Here is an 18,830-nt window from a genome sequence, read left to right on the forward strand (position 1 = left end):
GGCTATATACTCTGTCCTGTGATGCTGGGGCTATATACTCTGTCCTGTGATACTGGGGCTAAATACTCTGTCCTGTGATGCTGGGGCTATATACTCTGTCCTGTGATACTGGGGCTATATACTCTGTCCTGTGATGCTGGGGCAATATACTCTATCCTGTGATGCTGGGGCTATATACTCTGTCCTGTGATACTGGGGCTATATACTCTGTCCTGTGATGCTGGGGCAATATACTCTATCCTGTGATGCTGGGACTATATACTCTGTCCTGTGATGCTGGGGCTATAAACTCTGTCATGTGATGCTGGAGCTATATACTCTGTCCTGTGATGCTGGGGCTATATACTCTGTTCTGTGATGCTGGTGCTATATACTCTGTTCTGTGATGCTGGGGCTATATACTCTGTCCTGTGATGCTGGGGCTATATACTCTGTCCTGTGATGCTGAGCTGTATACTCCTGACACTATGAGTGGATGCAAGTGGAATACAGGGGATGGAGTGGGTGGATTCTATAAGGGGTGTGGCTTATGAGAAGTGGGAGGTGCCAAACGTGGAGGGCCAGGGTCTTGCGCCCCCCCCATCCTAAAACTTCACCAGCCGCCACTGCTGAAATGTAGACTGAGTATACCAGCGTGGATCTGCTTCCATGCTTGGCATGATTAGTTTGAAAAAGGACCCCATAAGAACTGGCAGGATCACCACCCTAAGTCCTGCCCTGTGCATAGCATACTAGCTCATTATGAAGTACTTACTTGAGATTGAAGCCCCCGCAGCAGCCCTCGTTCGCCCCCTCTGTCACCGCCATCTCTTCTGGAGTGACTTCCGGGTACCGCGGCTCCGGCGATGTGACTGGCCGGAGCCGCAATGGCGCGCGGGAGCAGCCAGTGATGGCACGATCGCCTTCAATAACAGCACGCTCAGTGTATCGGTGGCGCCTTTTCTGCAAATATCTCCTAAACTGTGTACGTTTAGGCAATATTTCTTGTACCTATAGGTAAGCCTTAATCTAGGCTTACTTGTAGGTAAAAGTGGTCTGTATGGGTGTACAACCACTTTAATTGCATTGACTAATGAATGGGAGTGTTTCTCTTTTTGTATATATGTTGGTGCTAGATATGTGGGTAACTATGCTGTGAACAAGGCTCTTTGTCGAAACATGTTAGCAGTTTCTTTGTGATTATCGGATAAAGAATTTGGACAGATTCCAAAGTGCGGGTTCTTTCCATATATGGGATACTATAGGACCTCGCTGGAGAGGAGTGGATTAAGAGGGTTTTAATACAGCCCATAGGCTGCTTTGTCAGCTACTTACTTGCATATTACATGCATATTTCACCTGGGGTGTGGAGAGAGCACTTATTCACTCTACTAAGAGATTGTCATCATCACGTGGTGGATTACGACTTTTACATAGCGATTTGCCATACATTATACAGTATTTCATCTTAGCGATCCACTATATATGGACTCATATCATACTGATCCTGCTGCAATATAGCATGTAAATTGAAATTACTGGTTGTAGATAGCGAACGATTGTGGTATTGTATATGTACAGTGAGTAACTAAGCGCCTGCTATTCTGGAAAATTGGTGTTTGTGCACTTTAAGGCAGTGGTTTTCAACCTTTCTACTGCCGTGACCCCTTGATAAAATTTCCCAAGTTGTGGGGACCCCCAACAGTAAAATTATTTTCGTAGTGTGGGTTGTCAGCACCCAAGGCAAGTAATTTGCGCCCCTAACCCACAGACGTTTAGCGCTCCCTGAGTCCCTTCCACTCGTACAATTTTAAAACCCCTTATGGTACATTTTAGGATGTACCACTCTCTCTTTGTTCTCCTTTCTTTCCCTTTTATGTTTCTCTATCCTAATTTCTTGTTTTTTTCCCCCCATCCCTCTCTCTAGCCATCTTTCTTATTCTTTCTCTCCCTTTTTCTTTGTTGCTTCCCCTCTTTTCCTCTCCCTTCCATGTATTCTCTATTTGTATTGCTTCTCTTACTCCTTGGTGCGGGGGGGGGGGGGGGGGGGGAATGGGATGAGTGGGAGTGCTGGGGGGAGTTCTGATCAGCCAGCTTAGGTGCTCTTGATCAAGGTCATCTGCTGATCTGAGAACTGTAGTGGGGACTTTTAATGGCAACTCTAATCACAGCCTGGTAGTGTTACTCACTGTGTCTCCAGCTATGTGGTGTCTCGCAGCAGTGACACCTATGCCAAAATCAGGAGATGGGGTCTCCTCCTCCCACTTCACGTTCATCACCAGTCAGATGACCTCTAGTCTTTCCTCCCAGCCATGCCATGAACTGAATGGGTGGCTGCGAAGAGGCAGAGTGGGCCGCCGCGTGTTACCGAAACAGCCCAGCTGGGCGACCATAGGCTCCAGGGACAGTCCTGCTGGGCGGCAGCGAAAAGGCTAAGGGAGCGGTGCGGGCTTTAGGAACAGCGTAGGATTCAGTGACCCCTGGCAAATTGTAATTTGACCCCCGAGGGGGTCTCGACCCCCAGGTTAAGAACCACTGCTTTAAGGGGACAGCTGGTTTTATTATCTCCTGCATTTTATATTATTTAAGAGCATCCAAAGGAAGCGCGCTCTTTGTGTTGTGTTACCATACTTCTCTATTAAACCTGCTGAGCGGTGTTCCCGAGTCTGACTCGGGGTGAGATTTTTGGGCTAAAATCGGTAACCCCGAGTCAGACTCGGGCTTGCCTCGCTGGATGTACAGGGAGTGTTTACTTACCTTGTCCCTGGATCCAGCGATGCCACCGCGCTGTGTGAGTGAGCGGGACCTCGCTCGATTCACACAGCGTCCTCCTGTGCCGCCGATCTCCGTTCCCTGCGACGTTACGACGCACGGGGACGGAGAACGGCGCCAAATTCAAAAAAGTAAACAAACACATTACATACAGTATACTGTAATCTTATAGATTACAGTACTGTATGTAAAAAATACACACCCCCCTTGTCCCTAGTGGTCTGCCCAGTGTCCTGCATGTCATTTTATATAATAAAAACCTTTTTTTTCTCCCTGCAAACTGTAGATTGTCCATAGCAACCAAAAGTGTCCCTTTATGTCAAAAATAGTTTTAGATCAGCTAAAAAACAGCAATAATAAATTATAATCACTTGCAGAATTGTGAGATAGCGATTTGTGGGGAAATTCGTCATAAAAAAAAAAAAATTATGACAACGACAATTCTGCAACTGAGCAAATTTCAGTGATTTTGATTTGATTACATTATTGAATAATTTTTATTATAATTATATTATTATTTGTTATAATTATTTATAGTTATTTATTATATTATAATTTATAATTTTGTTTTTAAAAAAATGTCATACCCGGGATGCCTATTAGAATCTTGTTTGGTCAGATTTAAGTGAGTTATTTCTAAAAATCACAGGCCTACAGTATAAAACGCCAAATTTCCTTGCAAATAATGGTACCGCTTTCAGCACCTTTTTTCTGAAAGAATCATACCGCTAGGTAGGTTAAAGATGTCCTGTCACTTTGTACTTACAAGGTCATTTTAGGTGACAAGTTTGGATACAGTTTTTAACACACTCATAAGATTTATTACATCAAACTACTTTCACAATAATATCTATAAAAGCGCTGCGCAAACTGTTGGCGCTATATAAATCCTGTATAATAATAATAATAATAAAATAATAATACAAATACTGAAAAGTCCCTTTGAGGATTTCTCACTTTGTAAGTTTAGGAAGGTTAGGGGAAAAACAGGTTTCTGGTAGGCTCAAATTTTCTACATTAGCAAAACTCGACAATTGAAAAAACTTTTAGAGTCCCGCAGTACATAATATAGCTCTTGAAACTTGGTGATGAAATAATGGGTTTAGGAGTGTTCAAATATTAACATCCAAATTCGGGATCTGTTTAAGAAACGGGCCCAAGAGTGGACTATCTTTCCATCTCCACTGCAACACCCAATAGCAAGTAATGTTTAGCACTGGAGGATAGATTGGATACAATTGTTTTTTGTAGTGGCATATAACAAATATTCAGTGGCGGCCGGTCCATTAAGGGTGCGGCCCCCCTTAACCATGCGTCCGACCCCCTGATCTACATGCAGGGCGCTGGACACATGGATTCCATTCGGGGATATATTTTTGTCCATTTAAGCACGTGATTAGAGCCAGAGGCTCTAATAGGCTTCAAAAAGGGTTGGCTGGGGCGCAGAGCACTGTGCACGAAGCCCACCCAGTTGTGTAAAAATAGCGAATTAATATTGTTGCATTGTAACATTGATTATACCTCAGACAGGAGGCTCATATCTTATGCATTATCTTTCTTTAATAATGCCCATAGCAGAAATACAGTAAACATTTATTGTAACTTAAAAGAAAAAATTCAAAGAACTACCCTTCCCAGCAGTCCCTGGGCCAGTGTAGCCCCTCCCAGACCGTAGCCTATATAAGGGACTGTCTGAGGTAACCTATTCCTCTTTCTTTCTGCTCATGGCAGAGCACACAAGATAAGTATTTCATGTACCTTTATTATTTACAAGATAGGTATTTCATGTACCTTTATTATTTACAGGATAGGTACTTCTTGTATCTTTATTATTTACAAGATAGGTGTTTCATGTACCTTTATTGTTTGATTGTATATATGGTCTCTGATACCGAGTGCCCCGGTGTCGAGTGATTTTGTTCAGTCTTGACTGATATGTTTGAGGTATTGTGGAAGATTCTACAATTTAATGAATATCATGGCATTGTTCATGCCGGTACCCCGGATAGGGTGGACACAGTCCTAGGAGGCCAAATCTCAACAGTGTTACACAGTTGCCAAAACTGATCGGTAGACCAATCTTTACGACCATGGCGTCGGTTACCCCCGCCTGCACACCATATGCCCGGACCATCCGGCAACGGTCTACCGCCCCTGAGAAGGGCTGGGCGTTCCAAAACGCTGCCACGTTTCTGTGGCCCTTGACTCCCCGACAGGGGAAGTAAATAATATGTCCCAGGCAGTACCCTACCCGGACTGCCGACCCACTGCCCTCCCAGACTCCGACCGACCCCCGAGCCTCGGGGAGATGCACATGCAGAGGCAGCGATCCGTTAGACGGACTAAGCCAGACCCTTTCGTGGACTCTTCCAGAGTTGTCCGCGGAGTCTGAGGCGGCTAACACCTTGAGTCTGAGGTTGTAGATGATGAGAATGATGATGAGTGTTAGGGCAGTGGGCACATGGCGCTCTATGACGACGCCAACCCTGTTCCCAGGGTGACACTCTATGGATTCTCGTAGAGAGCCATTATAGATCCGGGGGCGATATGCCATCCACACTCCGATGACTGGGCACCTCCGCCCGAGGTGATCCAATATATCACATAATGGACCCGGAGATCGGTCGAAAAACTCACCGAATCCTTTTCAGGGCGTAACCCCCTTCCTTTACCATTTATGGCTGTGCACACTCCCGAGGTGAACCCCATACCCTGGGGGTATCCCACCATACACGGGAAATCCCCTAAGCTGGGAATAGAGAGGTCCTTCGGATCATACAGACCAGGGCCTTGGATCTTTGGGACCTATCACCATCATCCCACACCTTAGTGAGCAGGCCACGCCGCTGAACAGCCGACTGACCTGTCCCAAATCGGGGCTGGGCCCAACGGGCGGTCGCCTCCTGGGATGCGTGGACACTACGGGTCCGACTGGACACCGCCGCTCGAATCTTAACATGGCTTGTTCCCCAACTGTCTCACCAAGCCGAATCAGACCCCGGTCCGACCACCGAGGGCAGGCTAGTCGGGATCACGCTGATTAAGATATTCCAAGACGGCAGGGCTCTATTCCATCCCGGATGAGCCCAAACGTCATCAAAGTCTAACACGGTACAGTGCCGGTCTATCAGGATTATAGGACCGGAGATGGACCTAGTCCATCTTTCCTCGGTCTTCAGACCTGAACACCGCCCTAATAGACAACGAATTGCAGGGCCTCTGGTTCACCCAAACGATAGTGGAGACGGACCCGCTCTCCCCGGGTTTCCCCAACAACGTCTTCCTGGTCAGGAAAGGAGGGCGGTTATTGCCCGGTAGTAACTTGAGAAATCTCTCGTAATTACTGTATACAGTGACGACATTCTGCGACACAAAGGGTTGATTATCTACTTGGACGACCTACTCTTAATGGCTCGTACCCCTCGCCTGGCGAACGAACACGCCTCCGGGACAGTTCCCCATAGATCACGGGGAATCTATCCTCTCCCCATCTCAGGAGGTAGAGTTTTAGGGTTCTTGGTGGACACCAACCTAGTGATCCTTCGGCTACCCATGACCACTTGGCCGCCATCTGCACGAGGTCAGTATCGTGCTGGGCTAACGACGGGTATCCTTACGCGGACTGGCTCGCCTGGTCGGCCTGTTTCCGGCGTCAATCCAGGCCATTTGTCCAGCTTCTTTTCACTATCGAGACCTTCAGAGTCTCAGTCCCTACGTCTTTGCCAGGGGCTTCACTGTGCAGACGTCGTCACTCTGGACACGGAAGCCATAATTGAACTACGGTGGTGGCTACGTCAGGTCGACAGACGGCACGGCAGGTCCACCTGCAACTCCACGACGGATTCATCTTGGAATAGGTTGCCAACCACCTCGGTTGGGGTACTCGATGCGGTCCCTCGTCCACAGGAGGGGCGTGGCCCACAGCGGAGTCTCTGCTGCACGTTCACACGTGGAAATCCTGACGACCGTCTTGCCATCAGGACTCTAATGCCACACACGTCCACTTACGGTGTGTTCTTGCGTATGGACACCGTATCCGCGGTCCAGTACGACCTTCGCTTGGGGGGTCCTTGACCCAAAATCCTAACGGATCTAGCAAGATCTCTGACATTTCTGCCTGGAACGCGACATCGTTCCAGCTGCGAAATGTACTTCCGCTATGGTGTTAGATTGGAATTCTCGTTACCCGCCCAATTCCATCGACTGACGACTGCACCGGTCAGTGTTCCTGGCCCTTGCTCCCTTATGGGATCCTTTCTCTCCCCAGTCTGTACGGGGATCTGCACCCTCTATTCACGACGCACGTCCTACTTCTCTTCGCATGGTTGGGTTTTCGGGGTGTCGGTCACAGACAGCGACCTTTTCTTTTATAACGGGGGTTCCACTTGCCTTGATCTAGGCCTTGGGACTAGATATACATTTCGATCATCCGGAGGACTCTGGGTTAGTTGGTGATCAACGACAAGTTAACCTCATGAAGGCGTTCGTCTGAGATGACCAACTACCTGGTGGACTCGTTTGAGTCCGGGAGGTCCTATAGCTCCCCTGCGCCTTCCGCGCTGCGAACTCTGACTACCGCTCCCTTGTAGACTTACTACCGGTGGGATAACACCCATGGTGTACCGACTTAGTAAGCGTTAAGTTTCAACGCCCATCACACCCAGGGTATCAACGCTCTTGGGAGGTGATCAGTGGTCCTGACCACACGCCAGGACTGGGGGGACAATCTCACTCTGTCGGAGGTTATTGTCGTTTGAGCTACTGCCCCCTCGTGTCTGATTCCGTCAGACGCATATCGGGTGTCACGACGTTGGCCATTCTAGGCGTCGGATCCCGCCTCGGAGAGTCGGGGTTTTTCCGTCGTGCGTAGGACAGCGGCGGGACTTCATCGGTTTTTTCTACCCGTTCTTCCCCGCACATCGTACTCCGTTATCTACGGATTTCTTAGTCCTTCACGGTCCCACTGCGATCTTCGCATCTCTTCCTACTCCTCATTCCTACGCTAAACCTCAGTTTCCGGTTTCCTCAGCTACGCTAGCCAGAGGGGTACGATCAATCATGGAAATGGCAGGGTCTTACGTAACCCCGTGGGCGCCCACCCCTCCAGAGGAGCGGTGGCTCCTAGGTCATCACCCCGGGCGGCTCCCTATAGGATTTACGGCTAGCGGCGGACTGGTAACCACGATTGCTTTCCGCCAATTCTGCTTGGATCGGAGGAACACATATCTATATCAATTTTGTAGTTGTTTCATTTGTTATCATCTATATATGCATTGTTATAGCTTTGAACTTGCATAAGATATGAGCCTCCTGTCTGAGGTATAATTTGAGATTTTCCTAGCTTGTGACGGAAAATATTGATTATATGAAGACAGGAGGCGAGTATCTTCCCTCCCGACCCAACCCTGTCACGAGGTTGTCTCTCTCTCGTTCTAGACTGTTGAACCACACACCCTGCAAGTCGGAGGCTGGTACGCCCCGGGAGTTAGTTTTCACTAACCCCGTCGGGATTGCTGTTCCGTTTCGATCCATGGGTTTAGTTCACCGCAGATGGAGGCTCCTACTACGTTCCAGATCCGGAGTCGGGATGCCGTTGACTGAATCCGTTGGTCCATGTTCCTGAAGACGACTGACCGGTCGGCTCCGAATGGTTTTGGTTTTCCTATAGTCCCCGTTGGGATGAAGTTGGTCCGGATGAAGTTGGTCCGTGTTGGCCTTGTCCTTTCGTTTCCTCCAGATTCAGATGTTGTGTTCCGGTCGGAAGGTTCCCGGCAGCCGCGGAGATGTCTAATTGGACTTTCGGTTCCTGTTTACACTAATTCGCATGAAGAAAGAGGAATAGGTTACCTCAGACAGTCCCTTATATAGGCTACGGTCTGGGAGGGGCTACACTGGCCCAGGGACTGCTGGGAAGGGTAGTTCTTTGAATTTTTTCTTTTAAGTTACAATAAATGTTTACTGTATTTCTGCTGTGGGCATTATTAAAGAAAGATAATGCATAAGATACTCGCCTCCTGTCTTCATATAATCAATATTTTCCGTCACAAGCTAGGAAAATCTCAAATTTTTCTCCCGGGCCTATCAGGAAGCGAGTCATGAGACCTGTCACCCGATTGGCCCGAAAATGTATCCCATTGTTTGGCTGCCAAGAGGGAGGAGGAAGGATATTATTATTATTATTTAGATACTTATATAGCGCTGTCAATTTACGCAGCGCTTTAAATGCAGGGGAACCGAGACAGCAGCTACCCGCAGCCCGGAGAGAAGCAGCCACTGCCCGCGAGATGGGGGTAAGTGGGGGTCCCCGTGAACCCTGTGACCTGACTGACTGGGGTAGGAGGTTCTGTGCCGACCGGGGGGGGGGGGTAATGGCGCATGGATTGTTTGACCCCCCCCCCCAAAAAATAAAAACAACCACCAGCAATTCTTAGTTTGACCATATTATGTTTTTAATAAAATTCTGTATAATAAATTATAAACTTCATGCTTAAAGGGGTTATAAAGGTACAAATGAATGGCTTCCTTTGCCTTAGTGCAGTTCTCCTTCACTTACCTCATCCTTCCATTTTGTCTTTAAATGTCCTTATTTCTTCTGAGAAATCCTCACTTCCTGTTCTTCTGTCTGTAACTACAAACAGTAATGCAAGGCTTTCTCCCTGGTGTGCAGTGTCATGCTCGCCCCCTCCCTTGGACTACAGGAGAGTCAGGACGCCCACTAACACACAGCTCCTTTCTCTATCTGCAACATAGAGAGCGTCCTGACTCTCCTGTAGTCCAAGGGAGGGGGCAAGCAAGACACTCCACACCAAGGAAAAAACCTTGCATTACTGTGTGGAGTTACAGACAGAAGAACAGGAAGTGAGGATTTCTCAGAAGAAATAAGGACATTTAAAAGAAAAATGGAAGGATGAGGTGAGTGAAGGAGGACTGCACTAAGGTAAAGGAAGCCATTTAGGAAAACAAAAAATTACCTTTACAGCCCCTTTAAGTTATGCTATGTGAATAGGAACATGTAACAAATGTAAAGTACCGTATTTATCGCGGTATAACGCGCTCCCGCGTATACCGCACACCCCTAAAGTTGCCCCGAATCCTGTGGAAAAAAGTTTTTTTTGTACTTACAGTTTTGGTGTCTTGCGCGGCGTCCATCGGCGGCCTCGTCGGGTCCGGCGTCCGTCTGCGGCTTCGGGTGTCCTCTTCGTCGGGTCCGGCGTCCTTCTGCGGCGTCCTCGCGTCCTCCCCGTTTGTTTCCCGTGCCGAGTTTGAATACTGCGCCGACATATACAGAGCGCAGTACACTCGTGTATTGTTGGCAATGCTCGGCTACTCTCGCGCTGTCGTCCTGTACGTCCAGGACGTCAGCGCGGGAGGAGCCGAGACTGCCAGACAATACACGAGTGTACTGCGCTCGGTATATGTCGACGCAGTATTCAAACTCGGCGCGGGTATCGGCGTATACCGCGCACCCACGATTTTGCCCTGATTTTCAGGGCAAAAAAGTGTGCGGTATACGCCGATAAATACGGTAGGTATTAGTTAAATTTGCAAAGAGAATTTCTTCATCAGGCATAATACCCAATGAAGAGGCCTTTGAAAATGTATATCTTTGATAACTTTGCCATTAAAGGGAACAATTTAAAGTGACACGGGTGCTTACTAAGGAAAATAAAGAGAAATATTTTTCTGGTGGGTGGCTTTTTGAAATTTCTTTATATAAATTACAAAAAGATAGTCGTGAACCATATACAGTGTACAACAAAGATTGCCCTAACAATACACATAGAAAATCAGAATAACTGACTTATATTTAAACATACCATACAAGTGAATAAAATATTTAAATAATGAAATTGTGTTTCACACAACAGACTATGGGGGTTATTAACTGCAAAATCTGGTGCAGCTCTGCATAGAAACCAATCAGCTTCCAGGTTTTAGTGCCAATGTTTATTTGAACAAGCTGATGTTAGAAGCTGATTGGTTTCTATATAGAGCTGCACCAGATTTTCCACTCTCCAGTTTTAGTAAATCAACCCCAGTGTGTGACTGTGAACACACGTGTAATGAATGACGACTGACCAACATTCAGCGGGTCACAAACAAAACAGTCTGTGATCAATCTCAGTGAGTATGCAAAGTCCACAATATGTGTGCTATAACCCTTTTGCGCCGAGCGTATGCATATATGCGTCCTCGGCTTTCGGGTGTTATACCGGGATGATGCCTGCAGCTGCAACACCTATTACTGTCACAAGGGATGTTTACATTCCTTGGGACAGCAATAAAAGTGATCAAAATGTAAAAAAAAAAAAAAAAAACACAATGTAATATTATAAAAAAGATTTTTTTTTTTTTTAACCACTTAACGCCCGCTGCACGCCTATTTACGTCCACAGAATGGCACGTACAGGCAGATGGGCGTATATATACGTCCCTGCCTTCTAGCGGGTCGGGGGTCCGATCGGGACCCCCTCCGCTGCGTGCGGCGTGCGGCTTACCTCGGGGAACGATCCGGGACGACGGCGCAGCTATTCGTTTATAGCCGCTCCGGCGCGATCGCTCCCCGGAGCTGAAGAACGTGGAGAGCCGTATGTAAACACGGCTTCCCCGTGCTTCACTGTGGCGGCTACATCGATCGAGTGATCCCTTTTATAGGGAGACTCGATCGATGACGTCAGTCCTACAGCCACACCCCCCTACAGTTGTAAACACACACTAGGTGAACCCTAACTCCTACAGCACCCCCTGTGGTTAACTCCCAAACTGCAACTGTCATTTTCACAATAAACAATGCAATTTAAATGCCTTTTTTGCTGTGAAAATGACAATGGTCCCAAAAATGTGTCAAAATTGTCCGAAGTGTCCGCCATAATGTCGCAGTCATGAAAAAAATCGCTGATCGCCGCCATTAGTAGTAAAAAAAAAAAAAATTTATAAAAAAAACCAATAAAACTATCCCCTATTTTGTAAACGCTATAAATTTTGCGCAAACCAATCGATAAACACTTATTGCGATTTTTTTTACCAAAAATAGGTAGAAGAATACGTATCGGCCTAAACTGAGGAAAAAATTTTTTTTAGATATGTTTTTGGGGGACATTTATTATAGCAAAAAGTAAAAAATATTGCATTTTTTTCAAAATTGTCGCTCTATTTTTGGTTATAGCGCAAAAAATAAAAACCACAGAGGTGATCAAATACCACCAAAAGAAAGCTCTATTTGTGGGGAAAAAAGGACGCCAATTTTGTTTGGGAGTCGCACGACCGCGCAATTGTCTGTTAAAGCGATGCAGTGCCGAATCGCAAAACCTGGCCTGGGCATTTAGCAACAAAATGGTCCGGGGCTTAACCGGTTAAAGCGCCCCCCTCCCCGCGAGCTTGTGCAAAAAAGAAAACGCATACGGAAGTCGAGCCCGCATATGAAAACGGTGTTCAAATCACACATGTGAGGTATCGCCGCGATCGTCAGAGCGAGCGCAATAATTCTAGCACTAGACCTCCTCTGTAACTCTAACCTGGTAACTGTAAAAAAAGTTTAAAGCTTCGCCTATGGAGATTTTTAGGTACCGTAGTTTGTCGCCATTCCACAAGTGCGTGCAATTATAAAACGTGACATGCTTGGTATCTATTTACTCGGCGCAACATCATCTTTCACATTATGCAAAAAAATTGGGCTAACTTTACTTTTTCATTTTTTTTAAATTCATGAAAGTAAATTTTTCCCAAAAAGTTGCGTTTAAAACACCGCCGCACAAATACCGTGTGACATTAAATATTGCAACAATCTCCATTTTATTCTCTAGATTCTCTGCTAAAAATTCTCTGCGCGATGACGTACGTGTTGTACGTCATCGCGCTATGCTCGAGCATTTTTTATCACGATTGTGTGTATGCAAGGCAAGCTTGAGAGGAATCACGTTGAGAAAAACGTTGTTTTTTTCCATGACATGAATAACAGTCGTGTGTACGTGGCATTATGGTAGATACAAGTATACCCCATATTTAAGTACACAATGGGGTTTATTTACTAAAGATGGAAAGCGCAAAATCAGGATCACTTCTGCATAGAAACCAATGAGCTTCTAACCCCAGCTTGTTCAATTAAGCCTGGTAATAAAACCTGGAAGCTCATTGGTTTCTGTGCAGAAGTGAGCCTGATTTTGCACTTTCCAGCTTTATAGCCAGATTCAGGTAGCCGGGCGCATCTTTCCGGTGGCGTATCGTATTTATGCTACGCCACCGTAAGTAAGTGAGGCAAGTACTGTATTCACAAAGCACTTGCCTCCTAACTTACGGCGGCGTAGCGTAAATGGGGCCGGCGTAAGCGCGCCTAATTCAAATGAGGATGGGGGGGCGTGTTTTATGTAAATGTTTGGTGACCCGACGTGATTGACGTTTTTTACGAACGGCGCATGCGGCGTCCGTGTACATATCCCAGTGTGCATTGCTCCAAAGTACGCCGCAAGGACGTATTGGTTTAGACGTGAACGTAAATGACGTACAGCCCCATTCACGGACGACTTACGCAAACTACGTAAATTTTTCAAATTTCGACGCGGGAACGACGGCCATACTTAACATTGACTAGGCCAGCTAGGGGGCAGCTTTATCTTTTACGGAAACGGCGTATCTTTACTGCGCCGGGCGCACGTACGATCGTGAATCGGCGTATCTAGTCATTTACATATTCTACGCCGAACTCAACGGCAGCACCACCTAGCGGCCAGCGGAAAAATTGCACCCTAAGATACGACGGCGTAGGAGACTTACGCCGCTTGTATCTTAGCCTAATTTAAGAGTATCTGGTTTCCAGAATACGCTTAAATTTAGGACGGCGTAGATTCAGAGTTACGTCGGCGTATCTACTGATACGCCGGCGTAACTGTCGTTGAATCTGGCTAATAGTAAATAAACCTCATTGTGTACTTAAAAGTGGGGTATGCCTGTAAATGCTGGCTTTAGGCCCCGTTCACAGCTGAGCATAGCCGAAACACGCACAGAAACACGCCTTTCTAGAACACAGCAAAAACGTGTCAAAATGCAGATCACACATTTGGGTGCCATTCATTCTTAATGGCACTCCAATCGTGCTGAAAAAAAGAGCCACCTGTTGAGCAAAAAAATGCCCAAAAAACACATTAAAAAAAAAAAAATATGCAGCAAAGTCAGCTCCAAAGAAAGGTACAGGAGCTACTTTGGCACATGTATTGAGCATGTGACTTTGCTGCCCTACACTGTCGCACCAAAAATGTGCAAAAAACATGGTGCGTTGCTGCACTTGGATGTGAAAAACAGACTTTGTATACCATAAAGCTGCAATCACACTATGGGCTGGGTTCACATCTGTGCAGTGCGTTTTTTTTAAGTGCACATCCATTTAAATCTATATATCTTGGGCTAGATTCAGGTAGCCCTGCGTAATCTTGTGCGGGCGTAACGTATCTCCGATACGTTACGCCGCCGTAAATTAGGGCGAAAGAACTTGCGCCCTAAGTTACGGCGGCGTAACGTATGTGCTCCAGCGTAAGCCCGCCTAATTCAAATTTGGATGATTTGGATGCGTGTTTTATTCAAATTTAGTGTGACCCCACGTATTTGACGTTTTTTACGAACGTTCGTAAAAGAATCGTAGTGCGCATGCTCGAAATTCCGCCGCAAATCGTCAATGTTTTAGACGTGAACGTAACTTACTTACAGCCCTATTAGCGAACGACTTACGCAAACGACGTAAACATTTCAAAATTCGAAGCGGGAACGACATCCATACTTAACATTGCGTACACCTCATAGACCCAGGAGCAACCTTACGCCGGAAAAATAGCCTAACGTAAACGACGTAAAAAATGTGCCGGGCGCACGTACGTTTCTGAATCGGCGTATCCAGGTCATTTGCATATTCTACGCTAAAATAGACGGCAGCGCCACCTAGCGGCCAGCATAAATATGCACCCTAAGATACGACGGCGTAAGAGACTTACGCCAGTCGGATCTTAGCCTAATTTTGGCGTATCTTTGAATTTACGCGGCGTATCTATAGATACGCCGGCGTAAATTATGGCTGAATCTAGCCCTTTGTGCTTTGATGAAAGTGCAAAAAAGATACAGCATGCAGGATTTTTTAACGCACCGCACCCAAAGTGCATGTAAAGCACACAGGTGTGAACAGATTAGCGTTTGATAAGAGTGCGTAAAATTGTGCAATTTTGCATGCATTCATGAAACATGTGAAAAACAGCCAGTTGCATCGCCATTCATTGTTAATGGCGCCCAAAAACATGGCAAAGAAAAAATATGCAAGTTTGTCAAATACCGCAAAATGCGCTGTTAGACCCCTTTCACACTGAAGCGTTTTTACAGCGTTTTAGCATTTAAATTAGCACGATTAAAACGCTCATAAAACGCTCTCCATGCATCTCAATGGACCCTTTCACACTGAGTCCTGCAAGCAGCATCTTTGGAGCAGCTTTTGGGCGCTGAAAAAAACGCTCCAAAAAGCCACTCTTCATTAAAATGAATTAAAAGCGCTGTAAAAACGCCTTACCCTTTCACACTGAGGCACTGCAAAAACGCCCTAAAACGTTAGGGTCTTAGCGGTGCTTTACCAGCGGTTTTTCGGGCGCTGGCAGTGTGAAAGGTCTCTGAAAGCACTCGGGCTTTCACATTGGGATTGCAGATGAGGCTTCGCCTGAAAAACATTTGAATAACGCCCGAAAAACGCCCCATAACAGGCCTTATAAAAATGCACACAACACGACGCTCAAAAAGGGTACATGGGATACTTTTTCCACGTTTGTTGTCCGTAGTGCAGCCCATTGCGTATGACGTAAAAACGCACAGAAAAGTGACACAATTTTGCACACATTTACAAAACGCAAAATGCGAACTCACCGGAATGATCTCATTGACATCTAGTATATGGATTGCCATCAGAGCCCTTTCACATTTAGGCGCTTTTGGCGCTAAAAAAAGCGCCTGAAAAAAACAATGGATGCTTTCACACTTGGGGCAGTGCGCTGGCGGGGAGATGAAAAAACTCCTGCAAGCAGCATATTTAAAGAGCTATAAAAAGCGCCCCTCTCCATTGAAATGAATACGTGAGCTGTAAAAACGCCTGAAAAGCGCTTCAAGATGGTTCTTGAAGCAGTTTTTGAGTCATGCGAACTTCAAAAACAGCGAACCGCTGACGCTTCAAAAAAACGCTGCAAAAGCAATTGCCGTTTTATAGTTTCCAAGTTTCCCTCAGTGTGAAAGGGGCTTATTCATCTAATAAGAAGTGGTGAGTATTGGAGGTCTCAGTACTACACAATCCCCCCATCCCAGATTGGTGATGGCTGTCGTGTTGTGGAACTACGAGTCTCAGTAACTCATCTTCCTGACACCCGTGGTTCTCCAGCAGCTCCCCCCGGATAGCAGAGCCCCGTGCTTCTATTACCTGTAATGTGCGGCTGTCCGGAGCTCCGGGTGTTCTCCGTACAGTGATCAGTGCCCAGCCAGATACTGATGATCATCAGCGGACCGCAGTCCCATCAACTAACTGGAGCTGGGAAGGGACTAAAGGCGGGACGTGGGCGGGGCCTGCTCAGGTAAACAATTAGGAATCGCCATGACAACCAGCTGTGCTGCTGTAGCCTTGCAGACAAGTGGCTGGCGGAGATTGCGGGGGCGTGGTCTCTGCGCTCCGAACTAAACACGAAGGACCAGAGAGCTTCCAGAGCAGAGCGGCGAGGGGTGTGGTCGCTGCGTTGCCATGGTAATGAGGAGAGTTTGACTCTCTAGTATCAGAGAGTTTCGTGAGATCTCAGCTTCATCTCTGATGTTTTCTAAAAGCTCCATCAGTGATTCCCTTCCCTGTGTGTCACATGGCAGAGTAGAGTGTGCTTCAATGGATGCCATTCCATGGGCACAGGTAGAACTCTATGGGTGATGGAACAGAGGATCCTGCTGATGGTTTCAGGTTCTATCTGTGCTGGAGATCAGCAGCTGTGTGCACACAGGGGCCACATTCAGGGCCGTCTCAATAGCATCATGGGCAACCTGGGCAAAGAAATGCTCTGGGGCAGGCCCGTACTGGGACAAAAAATAGGCCCGGCCTTTCTCCACTCTCCATCCTGACGGATTCCCAGACGAAGAGGGGAGGGGGAAACCCTGCAAAGCTGCAGGGGGCGGGGGATAAGGAAAGAGCAGGGGGAGGGCAGAGAGCACAGGGAAGAACCTTGAGAACATGGGGTGGGGTGAGAGCATGGGGGAGGCGGAGAGCATGGAGGGGGGGCAGAGAGCACAGGGAAGAACCTTGAGAACATGGGGTGGGGTGAGAGCATGGGGGAGGCGGAGAGCATGGGGGAGGCAGAGAGCACAGGGAAGAACCTTGAGAACATGGGGTGGGGTGAGAGCATGGGGGAGGCGGAGAGCATGGAGGGGGGGCAGAGAGCACAGGGAAGAACCTTGAGAACATGGGGTGGGGTGAGAGCATGGGGGAGGCGGAGAGCATGGAGGGGGGGCAGAGAGCACAGGGAAGAATCGTGAGAACATGGGGTGGGGTGAGAGCATGGAGGGGGGGCAGAGAGCACAGGGAAGAATCTTGAGAACATGGGGTGGGGTGAGAGCATGGAGGGGGGGCAGAGAGCACAGGGAAGAATCTTGAGAACATGGGGTGGGGTGAGAGCATGGAGGGGGGGGCAGAGAGCACAGGGAAGAATCTTGAGAACATGGGGTGGGGTGAGAGCATGGGGGAGGCGGAGAGCATGGAGGGGGGGGCAGAGAGCACAGGGAAGAACCTTCAGAACATGGGGTGGGGTGAGAGCATGGGGGAGGCGGAGAGCATGGGGGGGGGGCAGAGAGCACAGGGAAGAATCTTGAGAACATGGGGTGGGGTGAGAGCATGGGGGAGGCAGAGAGCACAGGGAAGAATCTTGAGAACATGGGGTGGGGTGAGAGCATGGAGGGGGGGCAGAGAGCACAGGGAAGAATCTTGAGAACATGGGGTGGGGTGAGAGCATGGGGGAGGCAGAGAGCACAGGGAAGAATCTTGAGAACATGGGGTGGGGTGAGAGCATGGAGGGGGGGCAGAGAGCACAGGGAAGAACCTTGAGAACATGGGGTGGGGTGAGAGCATGGGGGGGGCGGAGAGCATGGGGGGGGCAGATAGCACAGGGAAGAACCTTGAGAACATGGGGTGGGGTGAGAGCATGGGGGAGGCGGAGAGCATGGGGGGGGCAGAGAGCACAGGGGAGAGGCAGAGAACATAGGTATGAACTGGAGAGCACAAGGGGGCCGGAGAGTAGAGCACAGGGAGTGGGGGGTTGGAGAGCACAGGGGGAAGCAAAAACACAGGGTGGGGCAGGAGAGCACATGGGGGAGGCGGAGATCACTGGGGGGAGGCGAAGGGCACAGGGGGGGGCAGCAGAGAGCATGGGAGGAGGTGGAAAACACAGGGGGTAGGTGAAGATCAATGGGGGGGCTGGAGAGTATCGGGGGGGCAGAGGGCACAGGGGGGCAACATAGAGCATGGGAGGAGGCGGAGAGCACAGGGGGGGCTGGAGAGCACTGGGGGGCTGGAGAGCATTGGAGGAGAGGCAGAGGGTACAGCGTAGAGCATGGGGGAGGTGGAGAGCACAGGGGGGGCTGGAGAGCACCGGGGGGCTAGAGAACACTGGGGGGGCTAGAAAGCACTGGGGGAGAGGCAGAGGGCACAGGGGGCAACGTAGAGCATAGGGGAGGTGGAGAGCACAGGGGGAGAGACGGAGGGCATAGGGGGCAGCGTAGAGCATGGGGGGAGGTGGAGAGCACAGGGGGAGAGACGGAGGGCATAGGGGGCAGCGTAGAGCATGGGGGGAGGTGGAGAGCACAGGGGGAGAGACAGAGGGCATAGGGGGAAGCGTAGAGCATGGGGGGAGGTGGAGAGCACAGGAGGGATGTGGAGAGGAGAGGGGGGCTGGAGAGCACTGGGCCTGCTCTGGGGCCCCTACAAAGATGACAGTGCAGGTAAACAGACATCCAGTAGGTAGGAGGCAGACTGCCTCCCCTGTGTATCTATCACTCTCAGTGCCATCATGGGGCCCCCAATTTCGGGGCAGTTTGGG

General features: G+C 48.4%; 1 protein-coding gene across 1 annotated transcript in view; it reads right to left on the reverse strand.

Moving 5' to 3' along the window:
- NSUN7 (NOP2/Sun RNA methyltransferase family member 7) overlaps positions 1 to 16,245 on the reverse strand; it is a 159,811-nt gene extending 143,566 nt beyond the window's left edge. The window contains exon 1 of the mRNA XM_040335065.1: positions 16,184 to 16,245. The gene's annotated coding sequence lies outside the window, so the exon portion shown is untranslated. The remainder of the gene's footprint in view (positions 1 to 16,183) is intronic.
- Between the last annotated feature and the right edge of the window lie 2,585 nt (positions 16,246 to 18,830).

The sequence above is a fragment of the Rana temporaria genome, chromosome 1 (genome assembly GCF_905171775.1).
Source record: "Rana temporaria chromosome 1, aRanTem1.1, whole genome shotgun sequence".
Taxonomy (NCBI): domain Eukaryota; kingdom Metazoa; phylum Chordata; class Amphibia; order Anura; family Ranidae; genus Rana; species Rana temporaria.